At 23.6% G+C, this 21671-nt stretch overlaps 1 protein-coding gene across 7 annotated transcripts in view; it reads left to right on the top strand.

The window, feature by feature from the left end:
- LOC113554952 (cAMP-specific 3',5'-cyclic phosphodiesterase) overlaps positions 1-21671 on the top strand; it is a 612877-nt gene that overhangs the window by 405135 nt on the left and 186071 nt on the right. The window contains exon 1 of one of the 7 annotated variants that reach the window (XM_026959105.1): positions 15756-15931. The exons of 5 other annotated variants lie outside the window; for them this stretch is intronic. The gene's annotated coding sequence lies outside the window, so the exon portion shown is untranslated. Of the gene's footprint in view, positions 1-15755; positions 15932-21671 lie in introns of those variants that run through there. One more of the 7 variants, XM_026959107.1, reaches the window with a different exon arrangement.

The raw sequence follows: 21671 nt of genomic DNA, 5'->3' as shown, positions 1-21671 counted from the left end.
GAAGGATAGCCTTTATCATACGAAAGTAGAAATTAGGACCGTATATGCGTGAATATCGATTTGAAATTTGTACTACACACTGATTGATTTCGGACCTCGTGTCATAATAAATCTTATTTATACTTATTGAATATTAAGCATTATTGTTCAAGTAATTATTTTTTATATGTTATTAAAATCTTCGTCATAATAACTTTTAATCGAAGCCAATGGGACGTAAAAATCATGCATTTTTCTATATTTTTCTAATTTCCCATGCACTATTGAATCTATGCTAAACGCATAAAATATACACTTGGTGATAGCAGTAACGCCAGTATTAGTTTTAATAATCAATAATCACACATACAAATAATGTAATTTGTGTTGCTAACACATTCTTTATTGATAAATCAATACAATCAAATATACTACAAAGAATTAAGTTACAACAATATAATATATTATATTCAATATTTATTTTAACATTTTAGAGTAACATAACAAGTTCTATTATGCATTCATATATTTAAATATTTAATTATTAGCAACTTAATTAAAAAATTAAATAATTCTATTAACTTCTATTAAGAATTATAGATTTTGATCTTGGTTTAATTTTGAACCAATTTTTAAAATTAAGTTAAATTTAAATTAGAATTATAATTTTATGGGTTAAATCAATGTTTATTAATAGTCTGAATTTCCTAGTAAAAAATTACATATATAATTAATTATTCTATTAGTTTATTTTATACATATGTCATTATTTATTTACATATTACAATTAAATAAATGTGTCATTTGTGTAACTTTTTAGTGTTAATTATATACGCCACAATAAGAGTCTATAGTAAATGAAAAAATTATATAATATATAATATTATATATAATGGTGTATAAATTGTATAAATAAAATATTCTCTTTTTCAATAGACCGACGTATTATTTTTTTGTTTAACTAAATTGTAAAATATAAAATTAAAATAAACCATATTTCAATTTTTATATATTGTATTAAAATAATTCTCTGAGTAGTTTTAAGTAAAAAATATACCTATCCGTTACGAACTGAAACATATCACGTGTGCATGTTGTACCTACTCATATATTATTATATAATTAAACTATAGGTGATTATGCAATTTAATACGTTAATTAAAATATTTTTCAATTTGAAAGTATAATTATTTCTACTATCGCGTGTGACTGATTCCTGTTTGTATGTCGAACAATAATAATCGAATGCCAAAATTGTATTTACGTAAAACTGTGAGACGGTTGGGTTTAGCATAAACGGTTATTATCATAAGTGCGTGTAACTATAACAAGTTTACTGGACGTAGGAATGCTATAGTGATACAAAAAAAAAACTTGTTTTGTTTGAAATGCTTTATTATTTTAACAAAACAATTTTTAAAAGCTATAACTGAATACTAACCTAAGTGTATATTATAATAAGTTAATATTGTAAAATCAAAATTTGTTGGTGTTAGATTATTCACTATAATATATGCATATTTCTGTTTAGGGGAATTTATTGAATTTTAAATTGGTTTTGTGAATTCATAAATTGAATTTGGTACCTAGGTTTCTTTCTTGAAGTTCTTTCTTATTAAAACATTTGCATTTTAATAAATATGGTATATTTCTTAATATTTATGGTAAATTTATATTTTTATACGATTTTCCATCAGACAATATTATTTCCAAATTTTGATTTTAATTAAACCCACTATAATAAACATATACCATTTAAAAAAGAGTATACATAGATAAAATAAATGAGCTAATTATCATCTTTTTTATGAGTAATGATCAGTTACATTTATTTTCAACTAGAATTTGTTTTTAAAAAAATCAACAAATCGATTTACATATGTACATATAATTATTTTTAATATGTTATTTGAAAATTATTTTCACAAAATGAATACATAATTGTTTTATGGATTTAAAACTTGTGCTTAAAATTATTCAAACCTTTTTTTTACATTTCAACTGAATAAGATTATTAATTAAACCATTTATAATGTTTTTGTTAATTGATATTATAATATTAAATATATATTCATTATATACTTGTCTTTAAATTTTATGGTTATTAAATTATTGTTATGAATATATTTTTAAATAAAATATTTTTTTGTTTTAGGTAAGTTTCAAAATATGAATAATTATTAAGTACAATCGTGAAAAATCAAACTTTTTTGGTAAGTAAAATGTAAAAATACAAAAATTGCTTGTGTACAAATGATTAATATAATATATTATGTACTTCTCGTGTTAATTATGTTTCATTGATGTGTATAGTATGTAACTATCTCGTGGAACATTTTTTTTTCTTTTTGGCCCAATATAATGCTTACCTTGCCAAAAAATCGTTTGGTTAGTTTGCTCCTTGCATATATATAATATATTCACTAGAAAGCTCCAAATGATTATGTATACATTTACACAATTATCTTTTATTATTAGGTATGTGTTTAAATAATATTACGGAATTTTACAAATTAAAATATATAAGGTATAGCCTATTTTTTTTTTTAAGTTGTAGTTGTATTTGTCACAACAGTTTTAAGTCGTTTAGGATTATATAATTGTATTATAATTATGTGTAAAAAAAACTATTTAATTTTTTCTTGAACTTTAAAAAAGTAGAAGATTGTATTGTTTAATGAATTGGTGTTTATTATTAATTATTTTTCATCTGGTTTTAATGTGCTTAATTGTGCTCTATTATGTATATGATATAATAATTATTTCTTAAAATTAAATTAAAATCTCTATTGCTGTCTGATATAAGAATTATAGTAACAAAATAATGTACAGTAATTTAGCAATATATATTTAATACTGCTATTTTATCTTTACTCGTTTTATTTTTATCTATAATAATGATTTTAAATTCCATTTAGATTATTTAGATTAAGATAGCTTTTAATATTTGTTATTTTTAACATTCTAATATGTATAATTAATATTGCATATCTAAATAATTTATTGCAACAGCTTATTCAATTAAAAAATATAGTAATGCTACATAATATATCAAATTATATGTATACAACGATGAAACGCATTGAATTGTTATGATATAGCTTTAACGCCGATAATTCTATAAACTAAATTCATTTTTATTTACTCTGGGGACCAATTGCATGCTGTGCCAAAAGAAAGAATATGCGCATGCATTATGGTATTATAATGACAACCCTTAAGTCTTAATACAGTGGATAAACATTATACAACACTGTGTTAGGTATATTTTGTTTATATTACGTATTTACAAAATACATGTGAATCGACCTTGCATAATAGTGACTTGGCGTCGTCGATTTTGTGTTTGGAATTTGTAATCGGTTTGTGTATAATATAGATGTGTATAATAACTGAACGTGTGTTATGTGACGAAGGATTACCGAAAACTGATTTAGAATACAAATTACAAATTATGTGTGCCCAGTGTATATTATCGGAGGAGTAGGAAAATATAAATGAAGAAATCCCTGTATACGATTTTCGAATACGAAATATCATTAATAAATGTGTTTCAGTTATACTGTAACTTTACTGTTGTTTGTTTCAATATAAAGCAGTGTATCAGTAATTCTTAAAATAATAAATTGATAGGTAAATGTATAAATTAAACATTAGGTAAAGTGTCTATAATATATTCTAAACTCTAGTTTTTAATTGATTATTTATTTTAAAAAATGTTTATAAATATATCATACAATATATATATATATTAGATGATGTTGTAATCGTCTGATATTGTGAAAAAACAACAATCTGTTTAATTTGAATGCTTATAAACGAAAAAAACTTCATAATGTACTTTTTGAATTTGGTTAAATCTATGAACTTACAACTGAAATGTTACAAATCTTAATATTCGTATTTTAAACTGTTTTAGATAAACAATTTAGTAAGAATTCAGTAATAAATTATGTTTCAAACCTGATCAATCATTTTCAATATATTTAATTATTATGTTGTGTGTTAAATACAATAAATAGTTCAGTTTGATAAATTTCTCACGGATTTTTTTACAGTTTAAATACTTGTACGTAATCGTTCATAATAATGTGCACTGAATAGTTATAAAAAGTCAAACTAGCAACAAATGTCCTGAATTAGCCCTTTGATATTTGACTTTAAAAGCATACCGTCTAAACTATTATTCTGATGCGTAACATCTGTGTTTTGATGGGAGAAACTTTATATCAACTTTGGGATTTGCTAAACCCTTCATACAAAACAAATTTGAAGCTTTCATATAGTATACGTGTGCGTTTAAAAATACGTATCTTCTTTGTATAAAATCAATTAGTATAAAGAACACTTCAACGATGAAAAATATTATGTTAAACATAAACGTAAAAATACACTGAGAAATAACATAGGTAAAATTGGCAAAAATACTTCGTTTTACAGTTATAAAATACATTATTTTGTAATGGAATTTGTCATTTATAGATTTTTCGTATTATAAAAAATTCCATTTTTAACCATATACAATATGTACTAGGACTAGAAAAACTTATCGATTTCATTTTTAGAAGATAATATTTATATTTGTGATCCAAATTACGATTACGTATGGACTGCGAATCGATGAGATTAATACGTAATATAAAATAAAACTAAAATTGTATATACCTAACTATACTTTTTTATTTATAATACATATAGAGTATGGACAAATAATAAATTCCACATGAAAAAAGTGAAATTCATTATAGTATATTGGGTACAGTTTTAGGTGGGTGTGTGTATTCTCTGTATAAAATTGTAAATGGAAATTCAAAAGCTGGTATATTATAATGGTTATTAGTCTACTTGTGGAGTATTCTTTGTTGATTGATGAGAACTTGGGTATTTTTTTTTATAAATAATTGACTCAGATAATGTAATATTAAATAGCTGTCAAGGTCACGTGGTCAAGGGAGTGGTCAAACTCAAAATGTCAAAATAAGTGAAATGTTTGAATTAAGTCATAATTTTATAAATAACGTTAGTTTTCTAAAATTGCTTTCAGTATTCGTTACAGACATAATAAAATACGTCATATCCTATGATTAAAAAACTTGTATAGCCTTTATTTTACTACTTATGAAGTCGTTCTATAAAGAATTTGATTAGAATAATGTTATTATTAGACTTGCAAGATTACGAAAAAAATTATCTTGCGTCAGTGGTGTAGCTAAATAGCCTATCTAAAACGCCGTGTTATCATAATATTATCATTCTTATAATATTTAAATATATTAATAAATATAATACTCTAAAGATATCAGAAAAATAACCGGTAAGTAGGTTTTATATGATCTAAATAGGTACATCATTAGTACACACTGAATATACATATTCAAAAATATTTTTATAACATTTATAGGAAACTTTAATCTTTAGTTAGCATAACATTTAAGTGTATGTAAACATAAAAAATTAGTAATAATGATCCATCTACATATATTGTGTTTTCCATTTATAAATAACTTATACACCTAATAAAGTTTTTATGGTCTTTTTATTTTAATCGAATTTTTTATGATTCAAAACAGTAAAAAGTAATACATATTATTATGTTAACTAATAAATAATAAAAGTAATAAAATGGATGACGTCAAAATTCGGTTAACAACTTGTAATTTTTGTTCAAATTTATACCGGCAGATAGCGACGCTTAAACTGTTTTAGTTTTAAAAATCTTATAGTGTACATTTATTTTTTCAACTGTTGTTATTAATAATATAATATTGTATGGATAGTTATTACTTATTAATATTTTCAATTTACACAACTAAGTATATATCAATTAAATACTATTAAAAAATATTTCACAAAATATATTATACATATTACAGTATAGAAAATATGGCCATTAATAATATAATAAATGCCATTTATTCAACAACAATTAAATCAACTTAAAGTAATACGACTAATATTAAAATAAATCGCTTCAATAGTAAAATCATGAAATATACTTAGTGATATAAGCTGATGAGCGGTTTCCACTCAGAATCATTTTTCTTAAGTATTACATGTATCATAATGCATCATTGAACACAAATTGTATTTTATTTTATTTTTTTTTTTTAATTGAAATATACAATCTATACAACTATTAAGCACAATACGTTTATGTGAGATGAGAATAAAAAAACATAATTAGAGTTGACCCACTAGTAGCACCTAACTTGGAATTTAGGTTATGGGATTATTAAGTTAAGAGGTCTCTACACCATTTTCTTTTGAGCCTTTGACGGGGATTTTTAGGAAGTGAAGGGGTATGTTGTATGTATGTAAGCCTTTTAGTTATTTAGTTATTTTAGTTTAAATACACGATGTATAGTTTGTAATTAAAAAATAACATGCAATAAGTTAATTTCATTGATATAAATTATTAAACACAATTTTAGTATTAATGGTTGTATTTTATTGTTTAACACTTTAATTACTCGCAATTCAAATTTTTCTAGAACTCAACAATCGATATAATTATTATTATTTTTTTTTTTTGCTAATAGTAATTATTTATTAACATAAATAGTTAATAAATAATATCATTTTTTTATAATACATATTAAAATATTATTAAGTGACTTAACTACATGATAGTTTATAACTTAGGATTACACACACGGGAAACGTAGCTTTATAATTGGTATTATTACTCATTATTATTGGGGATAATACAAACAGTGTTAGTTAGTGTAAATTATGATATAATATTATAATGTTCTTGTTTATATATATTATTTTAAATGTTATGTTATACCTAGTTGAATTCACACATAACAAAATGATTATATAATAGGTATAAAGATTTGATAGAACAATAGTTGGATTAAAGATTTATTAACTGAAATTTACTACGTTATATTATGCAGTACAGTACATATTATATTATGGTTAATATTTCTCATATTATTTTAGAACTACATACAGTCATTAAATAATATAATATATTATTTAATATTCTTTTCATTTATGGTTCAATAGATAAAATTGTAAAGGTATATTTTATTAAATAATTAATTTTTCCAATTAATACTTTAAATAAAGATAAAGATCAATTTTTGATTTAAATTTATAGTATCAAATTTTAAATTGAAACATTATTTTAACCAAAAATTAATTGATCTCGTAACTGAGAGTAAATTATTAAAGTAATTTATAGCAATAGCATATTAGACTACATTTGTACAATTTAATATTGTTTTACATTTAAAAATGTATTATTTCTTGTTTTAAATTTTATTTTTTTTATCCCATCGATCGTTAGACACCCGCATCAGTGCTAGATACCGTGATATTAAACTCAAAATATGTGTACCTACTCGAATAACCTTTCTAAGTGCATGCGCTTTTTGAAATCTTAAAAACATTTTTTTTCGGTTGTCGAAGTTTAGTTTTACTCTTGCAAGAACTTTTGAAAAATAGCCTCTATAATAGTGCCATCTAGACATTTTTTAACACTAAAAGTGTTACATAAAACTTTCCAAGCACTCTTTGTAATAACCTAAACGAAAAAATTTTTATAGAAAATATTTAGGTAACATAAATAAGTTTCATGCTTCTCTGTGAATCTACATTTTATTTTAATTCGTTTATGATAATGAATTGACAACATATTTGCGTATTAGATAATCAGATATCATAATTATTTTAATACCTAAATCCAAGTTTTAATAACTTAAACAACTCCAATAATCCTTATATTTATCTTTTAATTATGTTATTTTGAAGACTTTTATATTTTGTTTTTTTTTTTTATATAAATTTTTATACACAGTAGCTATAAAGCATATTTTAAACTAATTAGTACGTAAGCATATTCAACAAAATGTCATAATTTTAGATCATCATATTGGGCCCATTATAGCAATTTAAATATATTGACTGTAATTGTGTAGTATTATGCTCTGTATCTTAATCGATATTGTGTTTAGATAAGATAATACAATACTAATTGAGTCTTATTTAAATTAATTCAATAATAAAAACATGTTCCATATAGAACATTTTTTTAATAGTTTTTATATACATGAATAATGCTAAAATTATAATATTTAAAAATGTGTCTTATTAAAAACATCGAAGTACTTTTTTTACATATACATTTAAAATTAAACATTTAGACTATAATAATAATTATTGAAACTTTGTTATAAATCAAATAATATGCTTAAAATAAGCAATTTGTTTAAAATCAGTATTGGTATTGATATACTCTTTTTTGTGGTATTGGTGTTGTGCAGAAAACCAGTAAACCCTGAATTTATAAGATAAAAATATTATTTTATTACGTATCACGACTATAATAAATAATATATAGGACCTGTACTATATTATTATGTTTCGTAGTCGCCTTATCACGAATCGTCCCGTAACTATAGTACGCACGCAACAATAACCCATTATAATGTTAAATGCATGTTTGATAAGTAATAATAGCTATTATAGAAACTCCGTATAAAACTGTTTTACTAAAAATCTATCTTTAATTAGGTACAAAAAAAATATTAATAATAAAAAATGTTTTTTTATAAATAATTATAATTGTTATTTGTTCGTTATTGAACGTAGTTAAGACGTATACTATGATAATATAATTGTACACAAATTATTATTATTATTAAAACACAATAGGTATTCGATACTAAAATTGTATAAACTATGTTGGTACACTTTTCCTATTCACAAAAAAAACATTTCAACCATAAAAACGTCCTTTTTGAATTTTGAATTAAGAGGTAAGACGTTCACAAAGCCATTGATCACAAATGTCGCCCAGACGCAGCATAATAACATGTAAAGTGTGTAAACTTTGATTGTTCCTTAAACGTTACAAACAACTAGTTTTTTTTTAAGAAATGTTTCAGAAAACGTACGTTTACTATTTTACTATGTATGACGCAAATGAGTTACATTTTTTTTTATAATGAACTGTGACGTATGACGTCATTGCAAATCCCACAATAGTACAAAATGTTGCTAATAATTAGTAGTGACCAAATAGTTATTTTAGTGACATATGAAGCCTTCACTTATACTAGTACAATGGGCGTATACTATAGCATGCTCTTTGACAAGTAGAATAATTAAAAACACGCAATGATGATTCAATCAATTTTAATTTATAAGTACTGATGATTTGAAGATAATGACTTCTGGTCAATACAATATGATAATTTTTTTTTTTGAAGATTTTATAAAATATACTCTATAAATTCCCTAAAATAGTAAAAAAACATTCAAAATTTGTAGAAAACTTAATACATTTAACACACAAATAATCCATATTTCTATAAATTTATCTAAAATAGAACAATGTATTATCTTCTATTTGGTATTTTTTTTTTTTGATATGAGCTCATGAGTAAACATTTAACATTATTGCTACCGCATTACACTAGCAACTTCAGTTGTTCGTATTTGTTAAAAACACATATTCTAAAGCTATAACCTCCAACTATACCTAAAACTCGTTTTATAAATAATTAAACCATCAAAGTATCCTCTACCCTTCTCAAACCCTTCCAAAACGAAATATATGTTTTTATTAAATCATTTTGTCTGTTTGTTGTTTAGCGCTGAGAGCTTTATATTCTTTCATTTTATCTCATTCAAAGATTTTATAAAAGTTATATAAGTACAACATGTTAAGCCAGTAATTGAAAGCTGATTTACACAAAATATATACTAGGAACGCCACTTTGCTTCAGGCTCTAAGTTCATCAGATTATAACGTATTACATTCTGTAGTACGAATATAACTTAACAAATAGAGAGAAATATTTTCAAAGTAAAATATAGGATAATACTCTTTTTTTTACATAGAAGGTCAAAATAAGAAAATTTTAAAAAATTATTGTAAATACTTACGAGTTTAAGAAAGAATTTATAACAAATAACTTTTTTCTGATCGCTGATACAAGCTTTAAATGTACGTATATTGGTGCTGTATTATTACTAAAAATGTAGATTTTTTCAAATAATTTAAAATTATGTTTTTAACAAGTTTTTTTTTAAAATATTATTTTGGTTATTTATATAATATATATATAAATATGATGAATTTTCAATAATTTTAAGTTTTTATTTATTGTTTTTATTTGTTTATCTATGAATATAATATATATAATACACATTACTTTAAACAACCTTTTTTAAAACTATTCAAAATAAATTCAAAAGATTAAGTAATAAGTAACAGAAAAATATATGATAAATAATTATGAAAAACGGTTAGGCTTCCATTTTGGATAATCACATCATGGTAAAATTTCAATTTCAACAACAGTTTATCATCACTGTTAGACTGACAACTTTAATCGTTCAGTAAAAAATACAGAATAATTTTTAATACTATTAATTTCACGCTTGTTAGAGATTTTTTTCTATTCTTTTTTTTTTTTTTAATTAGCCTTGTGTTTCAAGAAGACAGTTAAAAAACGAGTTTTCAAAGTTACATATAGTTTAAATATAAAATAACAAATTTTTTTGTTTGACAGATGACCAAGTTTGGTAGTTGTAGTCGCTAAGTATTGTGAACACTTTTTTTTTAGCCATAAATAAAATCGTCGTTTACGTTATATTTAAAAGTATTTTTTGATTACTCATGTTGAAATTCTCGCACTAGCATTAAAAATATGATTTATATACTTAAAACCCTTAAAAAAGTTCGGTTACACTTGGGCAGCAAATAAAAAATATATTATTTTTTAAAGATTTATACATGTAGTAATATTATCTGTTAAATACACACGCACAATTAAACTAATCAAGATGCATATAATATTATTAAGGTGTGAGACTTTTAAATTGATTATCATTTTTTTATTTCAATGGTCCATACGAATTATTTATCTCCCTTGATACATCTAAATACGTCTAATTATTTTGCAGTTCTTTGTAAAATTATTTAAATATTCTAGTCTTACACTGGCTTTTATAATTAATTATACTGATTAAATTACTACCGTACACGGCACTTGTAGTTGATTAGTTTCTAATTGTTATTTTTAATTTCCCAAAATAAGATCAAATATACTAATATACTATTATTTATAAATAGATATCAATAACTTCCCACATTAGTATTTATAGTATATACTAATGAATACATTTAATAATAAATAATTGGGTACTATTTCATGTTAAACCAATCACTGGTTCACTTGTTTTTGAAACCAGCTGGTTAATTATTGATTTGAATATTATAATTTAAAAATTACCCACCTCAACTTATTATGTATAGGTATAACAATAATATATACACATAGTGTACTAAGAAATGCAATGATTATACACTCTTGAATTTTATGCCAGATTATCAGTAATTCTTTTATGAATATGTATTTCAAAATAAATTTGTATTGCTTTAATACTATTTACAATACATTTTTTTAAATAATTATTTTTTGTGTTTTTATTGAATCTCTTAAATATTAAAAATGTATTTAATGTCATATTGTTTTTTCTGTAATAGATGAAAATGTATAAATCTCAATCACCTATTCATGTGGTATTATCGTATTGGGCTATATATTTCACTTAGTCTGCAGTCATAGGCGTATAATATATAATATATTTACTGTGTTTAACAATAATTCATGCAATTCAATTATTAAATCTGTATTGGTAATAACTCAATTTAAGATAATAATAAGTACTCTATTAATATTATGTAAGTATACAGAAATTATTACATAATATTAGTTCACCAAGCTGTCATGATATACTGTATCCATTTAATCGATGTTAAGTGATTTATTGGTCTGTATTTAATTTACTGTCTAACTACTTCAAATATGCATAACTACAATATACACATAATATATTATATTAAAATAGACTAGGTAGTTGAAATTCTGTCTGTTAGTTATATGAAAGATATTTTGTGTTTACTTATTGATTTTTCAATATAATAATTATTATATGCGTTCTCAATTGCTTATTTTCATGTATCGTGTACAACGTAAATTGTATATTAAATTTATGGGCTAAGTCTGATTTACCATAAAATACCATAAAAACATAATTTTTTTCATTTTTATTTATGAATAAACATTACAATTATTATGAGTATAATTGCTATTATTATTATATTATTATATTATTATTATCATTATTCTATGTTTTATTTTAAATGATAATATTAAACTGAGAGCAGTCACAAAAACTCATCTAAGTGTACATTTAGACAATACTTAATTATTTAATAATAACAACGACATTTAAAAAATAATTAATTACACTTTATTACTTGCATAAAAAATGTAATGCTATGAATAATATTAAATAATAATAATTTTTATGAAATGTTAGTAAGAAAAAATTTAATGTTTTGATTAAATTGCAAATAAAAAATATAGATATGTATAATATAGATAACTAGAATCCATATTATGCTTAATAACATGTGTTAACTTTTAAAGTAGGTACATATACTTATAATACATAAAGAAGTATTTTTCAATCATGAAGTAATTTATATTGTTATATTTAGTATTTAAAATTAAAAAAAAATATGAAATAAGAATAGTGTTATAATTTACATACAACAATTTATTGATTAACTATTTTTTTCTTAAGTATTAAAAAATTATCTCGAAAATAAAAACTATTTAAATAATATTGTATCATGGTCAAGGAACGACCAATAAAATATAATATATCCAAGGATAGTTATTGGACCCCGTGGATATACATAATTACTGTAACCGTGGTAGATAGAGATAAAATATCTAAAATATATTTAAATAACCAGGGCCCAATGGCAGTTATTATTATTAATATTCTATTGCCTAATAAGTACCTATTTATAACAATAAATACTTACAAATATGTAACTTAAAAATTGTATTGTAATCTTACGGAATTCGGTAGTCGGTAATGTATTGATGTCTAATATGTTCAATGAGCTGTCTTTATTACATGGCGTGTATTGTCAAAAGGCCTTACAATTATTTGTGTATGAATATGTTGTCTGTCAGTAGTTAGTTATGTAATTTTATGTTACTTAATCGTAACTATAATATTATATTCTTAAATAAAATTGATTTATGTTTAATGCATAATATTTACGGCTTAATAAATACAAATCATTGAAGTCGTGTCAATATTATAATCCAATTATCATCATATTATTACTCAGAATATTTTTTTTAGTATACGTATGACCGTGTTAATAAATAATTATTATCAATCGAAACAAATTAACTAACATACCACTAAAGAACCCTTAAAAGCTTATTTCCAAAAACAATATACCTACCTATTATTTATGAATAGAATTTTTGTTAATTGAATGTATCAATACAATTAACATGTCTTACTTTGTGTAACAATTAATTATGTTTAGCTAACAGCATTTGAACTTAATTTAATTATTATATCTAAAGGTTACGAATCAAACATTTATTTAGCAGTGGCATAAATAGATACATACAATTTCCTTGAAATTTGTTAGACGAAATTAGTAGTGGTTGCAGTATAACCTAATTAATTCCTACCGCGTTTATTTCATGGAGTTATAAATATTTTTTATTAAGCGTTGAATAAAACCTATATTATTATTTATATTAAAATGTAATCGGTTTTTTTCGCATAGACAATGTCATAATATAAATTATTGTTTTAATCATATCGAATTGGCAAATCATTTATACTAATCACGAGAAACATCATCTGATTTTAAAACTTATTATATACATTTTATTTTTCAATAATAAATTTTTTTAATCTCGAAAAAGCTCGATTGAATTTTAATTTATAATTATATTGTAAGCATTCATTATATTATCTGATAAGATTGGTTTTTATTTAAACTAGTTGTATAATATTAAAACCATACTTAAGAAATATAATTTTTACAAATAACTTAAATATTTATCGTTTCTAAAATGTTACTCAATAATTTGAATTTGTATTTTATTTATATATAGATCACAAAATATTTCAATTAATACATGCTTCATTAAATATATATGGTGTATTTTCTGAAGATCATTTATGGTTTATTAAAGTTTTATGTAAGCATTTTAAAATATTTATTAAAATCATTAAATTAAAAGAATAGCTTAAATATTATAATTAATGTAACGAGAAAAAAAATATATAACGTGATGAACCAGTTAAAAATGATTTTATTCCAACATTAAATGATTGCATATGACTCATTAAATGTTTTTTTTAATCTTTTTATATACTATACAATATATACATATTTATTAAATAATCCTATATCTTCATGATATTAAAACTTGGATTTAGATATACCTTATCGATTCTTAAAAAACATGACATAAACAATTAAAAATAAATATGTATATTTATAGTTTTTAAGCGTTTTTAATTATGTATGCAGTGTGGCATATTTTTGGTATTCATAATCTTACTTTATGTAAATCAGTATATTGTTTCATATTATAAGATTATCATATGCATACAGTAATGGAAATCGATAATATTGATTTTTTTTGTAAATTAATGAATAATATTTTTATAGAATATCCAATACTGTGATTTAAATATCATCACATATTTCAAAATGCAATTATTTTAAGATCTAATAATTAGTAAAAAAAAAATAATAATTAATAATAACTATAGTTTTAAAATTATTGTAGCACGCCATCAATACTTTATTTGAGTTAAATATTGAATCAAATTTAAAAAAAATACACAAAAATAGTTTAATGTAGGTATATGTTTAGAGTAAAATATATTATCAAATATTAGATATTGTAATTCATTTTTAAAAAAAGTTTGATTTAACAGGGGACATAAGCAAAATAAATTTATCAACTATAGTATTGATCTAAATAATTAAGTTGTATAAGTGGTATTTTATCTAAAATATTATACAACAGCAATTAATATAATAAATGTTGTAATTTATAATTTTAATACTTATAGTTTTAATCAATACACAGTAGTCATGATATATTTTTATAATATATAAACAGTATTTAAAATCCAACATAATATCAACAGTGAGTATTATTATATTATTAATATTTCTTTTTTTTATATAATTTTAGACGTGTGCAATGATGTGTATGATAAATTAAATTTACGTTTATTAGTTACAATACATTTTACATAATATGCATAAAATTTTTTAAATGAATATGTACAATTCATGTTTTAAATTCTCGAAAAATAAATGTATCGGAGTCGATACTATTTGTAAACGTGCATAATTTATATTTTTAACACGATGAATTTCAACGCTTTGAAAATATTATGATATAATGATATATAACAATATGACACATGACCTTCTTCTTCTTGTTCTTCTTATTATTATAACGGTACACTGCTCACCGTAAAGCATAAATTAATACATTAATTGTAAACATATAGAGTATAGGTAGGTCTCACAATGATTAGGTATCGACTCGGCCGTTTCGAATTCATGCATTAGTGTCAAGTTTTTTTTTTTTTTTAAAAGTCGTCCAAGATCGTTATCCAAAGTTTGGAAACGATTTATTTGACCGCTTTTTGTCGAGATATTGTTCAGTCGGAACGGCTAAAATATCGCAAGTTGCGGAAAACCTAGTGGCAGGTACCGTACACATTATTATTATTATACATCTACCTGGTATGTAGTAACTACTATAATAAACGTCGTCTGTCGGCGACGATCGGAAACCGTCGGGTCGTCGGGTTTGCGAGGCATCATGGCCACCGCCGCCGCTCGAACACTATTGTTGGCAAACACAACAGTCGATCCGACGTCTCAAACGGGCCCAGCGTGGTGTACTCGGGACATTATACGTTATACGTCGTCGTATAGTTCGTGTGGTTGTCGCGATTATTCGTTTTGAATTGTCAGTGTTGTGCGCCCGCTGAGTTTGAGTGATTTTCACCGATCTGCGTGGTGTGTGTTGGTGTATTATTATTATTATATTTTTTTTTGCTTATGCAGGTGAGTGGGAGGGTTTGGTTGGAAACCATCCAAAAGTCCGAGCTCAGCTTTAATTTTAGATCCGGGGATGAGCAGGAAGAGGGCATAATATTTTGTCGCTCGTTGTAATATTATTTTTTTCTTATTAATTTCAAGAATTTTCGGGGTTTGTGTGATAGGTTGTTGTGACTCATTACTATATACGATGAATGGCTTTCTTTGCCATTATTTCATTATTTACGAATTCGTTTTGCGTTTTTAAGTTAAATTCCAAAATTTTGGTATGGTAGTTGGGCGTCTTTGTGTCCTGAAAAAAAAAATCAAAACACGTTTAACATTAATTCATCATGATAAATAGACATTTTAATCAACAGTTGTTGAAAAACTAATTGCAATACACTTATTTTATTTTTCATTTTATGTCCATTAATCCTTTGTAAAATATAATGTCAAGGTGGTCTTTAAAAATTCTATAGTATTTACAGTTTAAAATTGCTTGTAATATTATTGTTTTGTTTAAGTTTTTATTATTTAGAATATAAAACTTAAAAAAAAATAAAATTAGAAAAAAAAATTGGGAAAATTCATAATATTGAAGAAAAATTTAAAAATTATGGATTTATAATAATACAATTCTTAGATAAATATTTTTTATCATCTTGGAGTATAATGTTATTTTATTGCAGTGTAAGAAAAAAAAGTTTGTTAGATGACTCGCTTTTCTTAAATATTATTAATTTAAACAACATAATTACATTAAAAATCTTGAATATTTTTAACATGTATTCTTATACAAAAAAAAAAAAACGTTTTTGTTTTTACGTGAATAAACTTTACATTTGTTTGAAAATCTCCAAATTTAAATTCTTGTATACATTTTGAATACGCTATGGTTAATATATTATTGTTAGTTAATTTATTGAATATTTTTATTATTTTTTCGATAAACAACTCAACAATTTTTCAAATCCATTATGACTGTACAAAAAAGACTTTTCATTAGTTACCGTAACCTGCAGTGGCATGGTGACTGGAATTAAGTGAATTATTCTGCCGAGACAATTTTTCAAGTTAAATTATACCTACTTTCTGAAAGCTATATGACTTGAATTTTACGTGAATATATATTAATTAGTTTAATAATATGATTTAATGATTGAAATAACGCATAACAAATGTGATACATAAACCAATATAATAAAATAATTGTAATCGGTGTGTATGTAGTTTGATTTTATGCTGGAAATTTGGGATATACTCACCATGCCACTTATAAGAAATAATGTAATTAAGTTTTTTCGTTCAAAATAATACAATATGATAAATTGTATATATATATAAATTAAAGCGTATTTAAACAAAAAAAAAAACTCATATATTTTTCACACTATGAAAACAATTTTATTAGTTGTATCAAATATTGCTTATTTTATATTTACAATAAAATATGAAACAATAAACATATATTATTATACCTACTTGTATATTTTTCGATATTATTTGATTATTTAAAAAAAATATATAGGTATCTTCCTAAAGCTTTCTGTATTATATATGAATTTATTTGATTGAAAACATTGCAAATGTTAAAATTGAATAATCATTGAATTACGTGAATTTAAAATTTTATTTTTTTTAAATCTAATTTCAAATGTTTTGCATTTTATAGCAAACTAATATTATTATTTATAAATGTATAACCTTCATATGTTATGTTTCGATATACTCGTATTATTAATAAAAATATTGAGTTAAAATTTCTAAATTGTATAATAACACGAATACAATATAATTATTTAGTTATTTAGGAAGTTTGTGTATAATTTGTTCTGTTGTTTTGTTATTATATTAACGAATATTGATATATCTATACTTAAATATTATAAGAAAAAAAATCATAATATTCAACTGTATCAATAATTAAACTAAAAAAATCATACAAATTTTTTAATTAATTCAAATTAAAATTCAAGTTGTATTTTTTGTTAATTTACTATAGTGTTTTAATTACCAATTCTAATCATAATAATCTTATTACCATCAACTTCGGTTTAATATTCTGAAACACTTTTTGAAAGTCTCTCATTAAAAACCTTTAAATAATATTGAAAGGAAAATCTTTGTTGTAACAAAAGATTTTCAATTGCCCATAGGAAGAATTTTTCTATTTCCGTTTTTATTCTCGATGATCGATGTGAAATTACAGTTATCTACTCAAGTGTACATTTATTTAATCGAAAGTCAGAATGGTTAAATTTGTTTTTGGTGTTTTAACAATGATGTGTATACTATTTTAGATTCTAAAAAGTAATTTTTGTCATATGCAATATGCATATAATATATTCATTTTTAAATTATTTCCTATGGAAATATATAATGCAATAAATACCTAATATTTCATGTAAATTATTACTTCTTCCTTTAAATAAATTAAATAAAATGTATTTAATGATAAATTATTTCTATAGTTATTTACCTTACATAATAATTAGAAACGTGTTATATTATTGCAAATTTAGAAGCTTATATTTTATATTTTTTTTGGTGCAGATAATTTTTTTCTACTGTGAAATTGTTGTTTTTTTAAGATTTTATGTATATATTTTTTTGGTGAAATTAACTCCTAAAATAGTATGTGTATATTTCTATGGGAATATTAAAAAAAAGTTATTTTTGCCAAACCATTATAAACTAAGTTTAATTTTTACTTAGAAAATATTAGGTTCCAATAAACTATTGTGATTTGTGGGTTAAATACAAAACTATAAATAAAATAGCTTTTGTACTAAAAGGATGATGTAGGACACATTGCATTGTATAAACAATATTTAATAGTTCGATTCATATATTATTTATAAATGTTTGACAAATGTATAATACTATTCCATTCTGACTCAAACCGTGATCAGCGAAGCGAAATAAAATCTTTTTTCTTCATCTATAGTTTGTTCTTTTTTTGCAAGTTAAATAATTTTAATGTTTTCAACTATCTTAAGGGTCTTTTAAAAAATGATAATCAAATAAAATTAAGACCATTTTATGTTTGAATAAATTAATTTAAAATAAAAATGCAATATTCTAGATCTAAAATCGATTATTTGTTATTTCGATAAAATTATGAGTATGTTTAACGAAGGAAATAATATAAATAAATATATAAATTATTAAATATATCATTAAAAGTTTCTTTACAAAGTTCAAACTCTGGTTCAAAGTAGTTATTTTAAACTAACGATTATTTAGTTCGTCGAATTATTTAGATACAAAGTTAAATCTTAGAGATAAAAATATATAGATAGTCTAAATATTCACTGTCTGGTGTCCTAAATATTTAATATCTTATTTTAATGTCCATACATTTATATGTACAGTAAAATACTATTTATGCCAAATATTCTTATAAACACAATAAGTACACTCTTTTGTGTAGTGTTTTTATTTTATTCTGGGGTGTATTCTGTAAAGAAATAGCCATGGCCGTGCAGCAATAAGCATTTAACATAAAATACTATTTATATAGGTACCTATGTTTCTATTATTATTATTATTTATTTTATTTGTTTGAACAAAACTGTAACGTGTTTTATCTATTGCTTTAAAACTTAGTTTCTGTGTGTAGCGTGACCGTCGTGGTATAAATTAAAAACGCCCACAGAGTTATTTACGCTTTTGTTCAGTGATATCTCCGCTTCAAATTGATTTCCCGATAATAATCTATCCGGCACCCGACACGTAAACTTCTGTTCAAAAGTGTATACGGGTAATTGGATCGTTGCTTTGTAGTAACAGTAACCTCCGTGAGACGAAAAATACCCACCGGGCCCTTTGAATTTGCAATTCAAATGAAACCTGCCCACGCCACACCATCACCATATTCGCTACCGTTTTACTTTGCAGATTTGTCGAGCCACACATCGTACGGTTTTGGGATTTGCTCTTCAACATTTTGCCCTTTACGGCCATCGTGCTCGGTTCGTCATATGGGGCTAAGGATTACTGTGGAATTCTTAACATTGCCGCTAGCAAATCCTTGATTTCAATATCATGTATTATATCTACAGCACTGTGTAAATATGACAAAAGGATAGTATATAGGGACCGTTGAGTATCGTACAAAGTTAAAGTACCTATATATGATTTTAAATTCCAGTAAAATTTAAGAATTGTTACGACCATTCACATACACATTTTGCAGTTGAAATGTAGAACTTTGTAGTGTAGCTATGCGGTCGAGGGAGTTATTGCATCTGTTACTTTACTTACCAAAAATAATTCAGAAACATCAAACAAATTAGGTAGCGTGTAATTAAAAAAATGTACATAGTCTACCGAATTCGGATCTCATATTTATTACTAGAAGTATCTAATAAATGTTTAGAGCTTAAATACTGATGTTAAAAGTTTAATTATAGCGAAACGAAAAACAGACTCTTTCACATTCGTTTGTGAAGTTATATAACTTAATGATTAGGCAACGCTAATTACATTCTATGTACATAAAAACATGTCTCGAAATAAAAATATAAAAGCTGAACAAAGTGTAATAAAAATTAGGGTTCAAAAATATATTTATAAAAATAACTATTTATTAAACTGTATACATTTTAGAACATAACACACGGGTGTATATCAAGTGATACTCTATACAATACAGTATAAGGTATTTTCTTATGAATACATTTTGGTCTATTGACACAAGATACTCGTATCGAAATCAAGTTTTAAATTATTAAAAATAAAATTCAAATATTTTTTGTTTATCATCAACCATTGAAAGTTGACCCCGATCATTTTTCATTTGTAACCATTTAAGTTATATACTTACATGGTATAGTTGAGTACTAATGCATATTACGGTATCCAGTTTCACTATTCCTTTTGTATATATTTAAATGTTTATAAATGAGAAACGAATGGTTCGATATTTGAAATATATATGGGATACTTCAACGTTTTCAGTAAAATACTAAATTCGTTTGGTTGTTCCTTTTCAAAATTCAAAATTATTATTATAATGCAAACATCAATGAAAACTAACATTGTAATCATTTAGTAGTATAAAAATATCTATTAAATTTTTTAATCAATGCATTTAAGGATTAGAAGGTACATTGTAAATATTTTCTAGGTATATGAAAAGTATTTATCAAAAAATAATCATTAATTAATTAAGTAAAATTATTAAATGCGTGTGATTTCATTTAACGGTTGGTATTTTAGAAATGTTATATCATTCGATTCCGCGTATTTGGGTATAACGCAATCACTTATATGTCAAGTCAAGTAAACGGTATAAAACGAAATTAAAAACTTTGTAAATAAATTCTTAAATTTGTAAGTGACAAAGGTAGAATGATGTGTGTAGAAGGATATTGGGCGGGTATGTTTTTTCATTAAAATCCGACTTTGGAAAATGTATACTACGCCATTAAAATATATTTAATCGCAATTGTAATGAGTTTTTTGTTTGTTCAGTGACCACACTGACCCCCTGAAAAATACCACGCAATATAAATTTATAAAATATTTATAGCTTTTCTCTCTGATGTTTTGCCATAGATTTATATATACAGTATCATCGTTTATTCTGATTGTAGAAACCTACTGTCAAGTATATATTTTCATCATAAGATTAGGGTCGTCAGAATATTAATAAGGGCTACAGCGGTATATTGAATGACGTTTTATTATCTTAATTTGTTTGTGTTTTTCCATTTTTATGAATACCTTAATGTTTTGTATTCGCGTTTTGACGTGTAAT

This window comes from Rhopalosiphum maidis, chromosome 2 (genome assembly GCF_003676215.2).
Source record: "Rhopalosiphum maidis isolate BTI-1 chromosome 2, ASM367621v3, whole genome shotgun sequence".
Lineage (NCBI taxonomy): Eukaryota > Metazoa > Arthropoda > Insecta > Hemiptera > Aphididae > Rhopalosiphum > Rhopalosiphum maidis.
The sequence above is the reverse complement of the archived record's forward strand: the minus strand, read 5'-3'. Positions and strand labels throughout refer to the sequence as shown.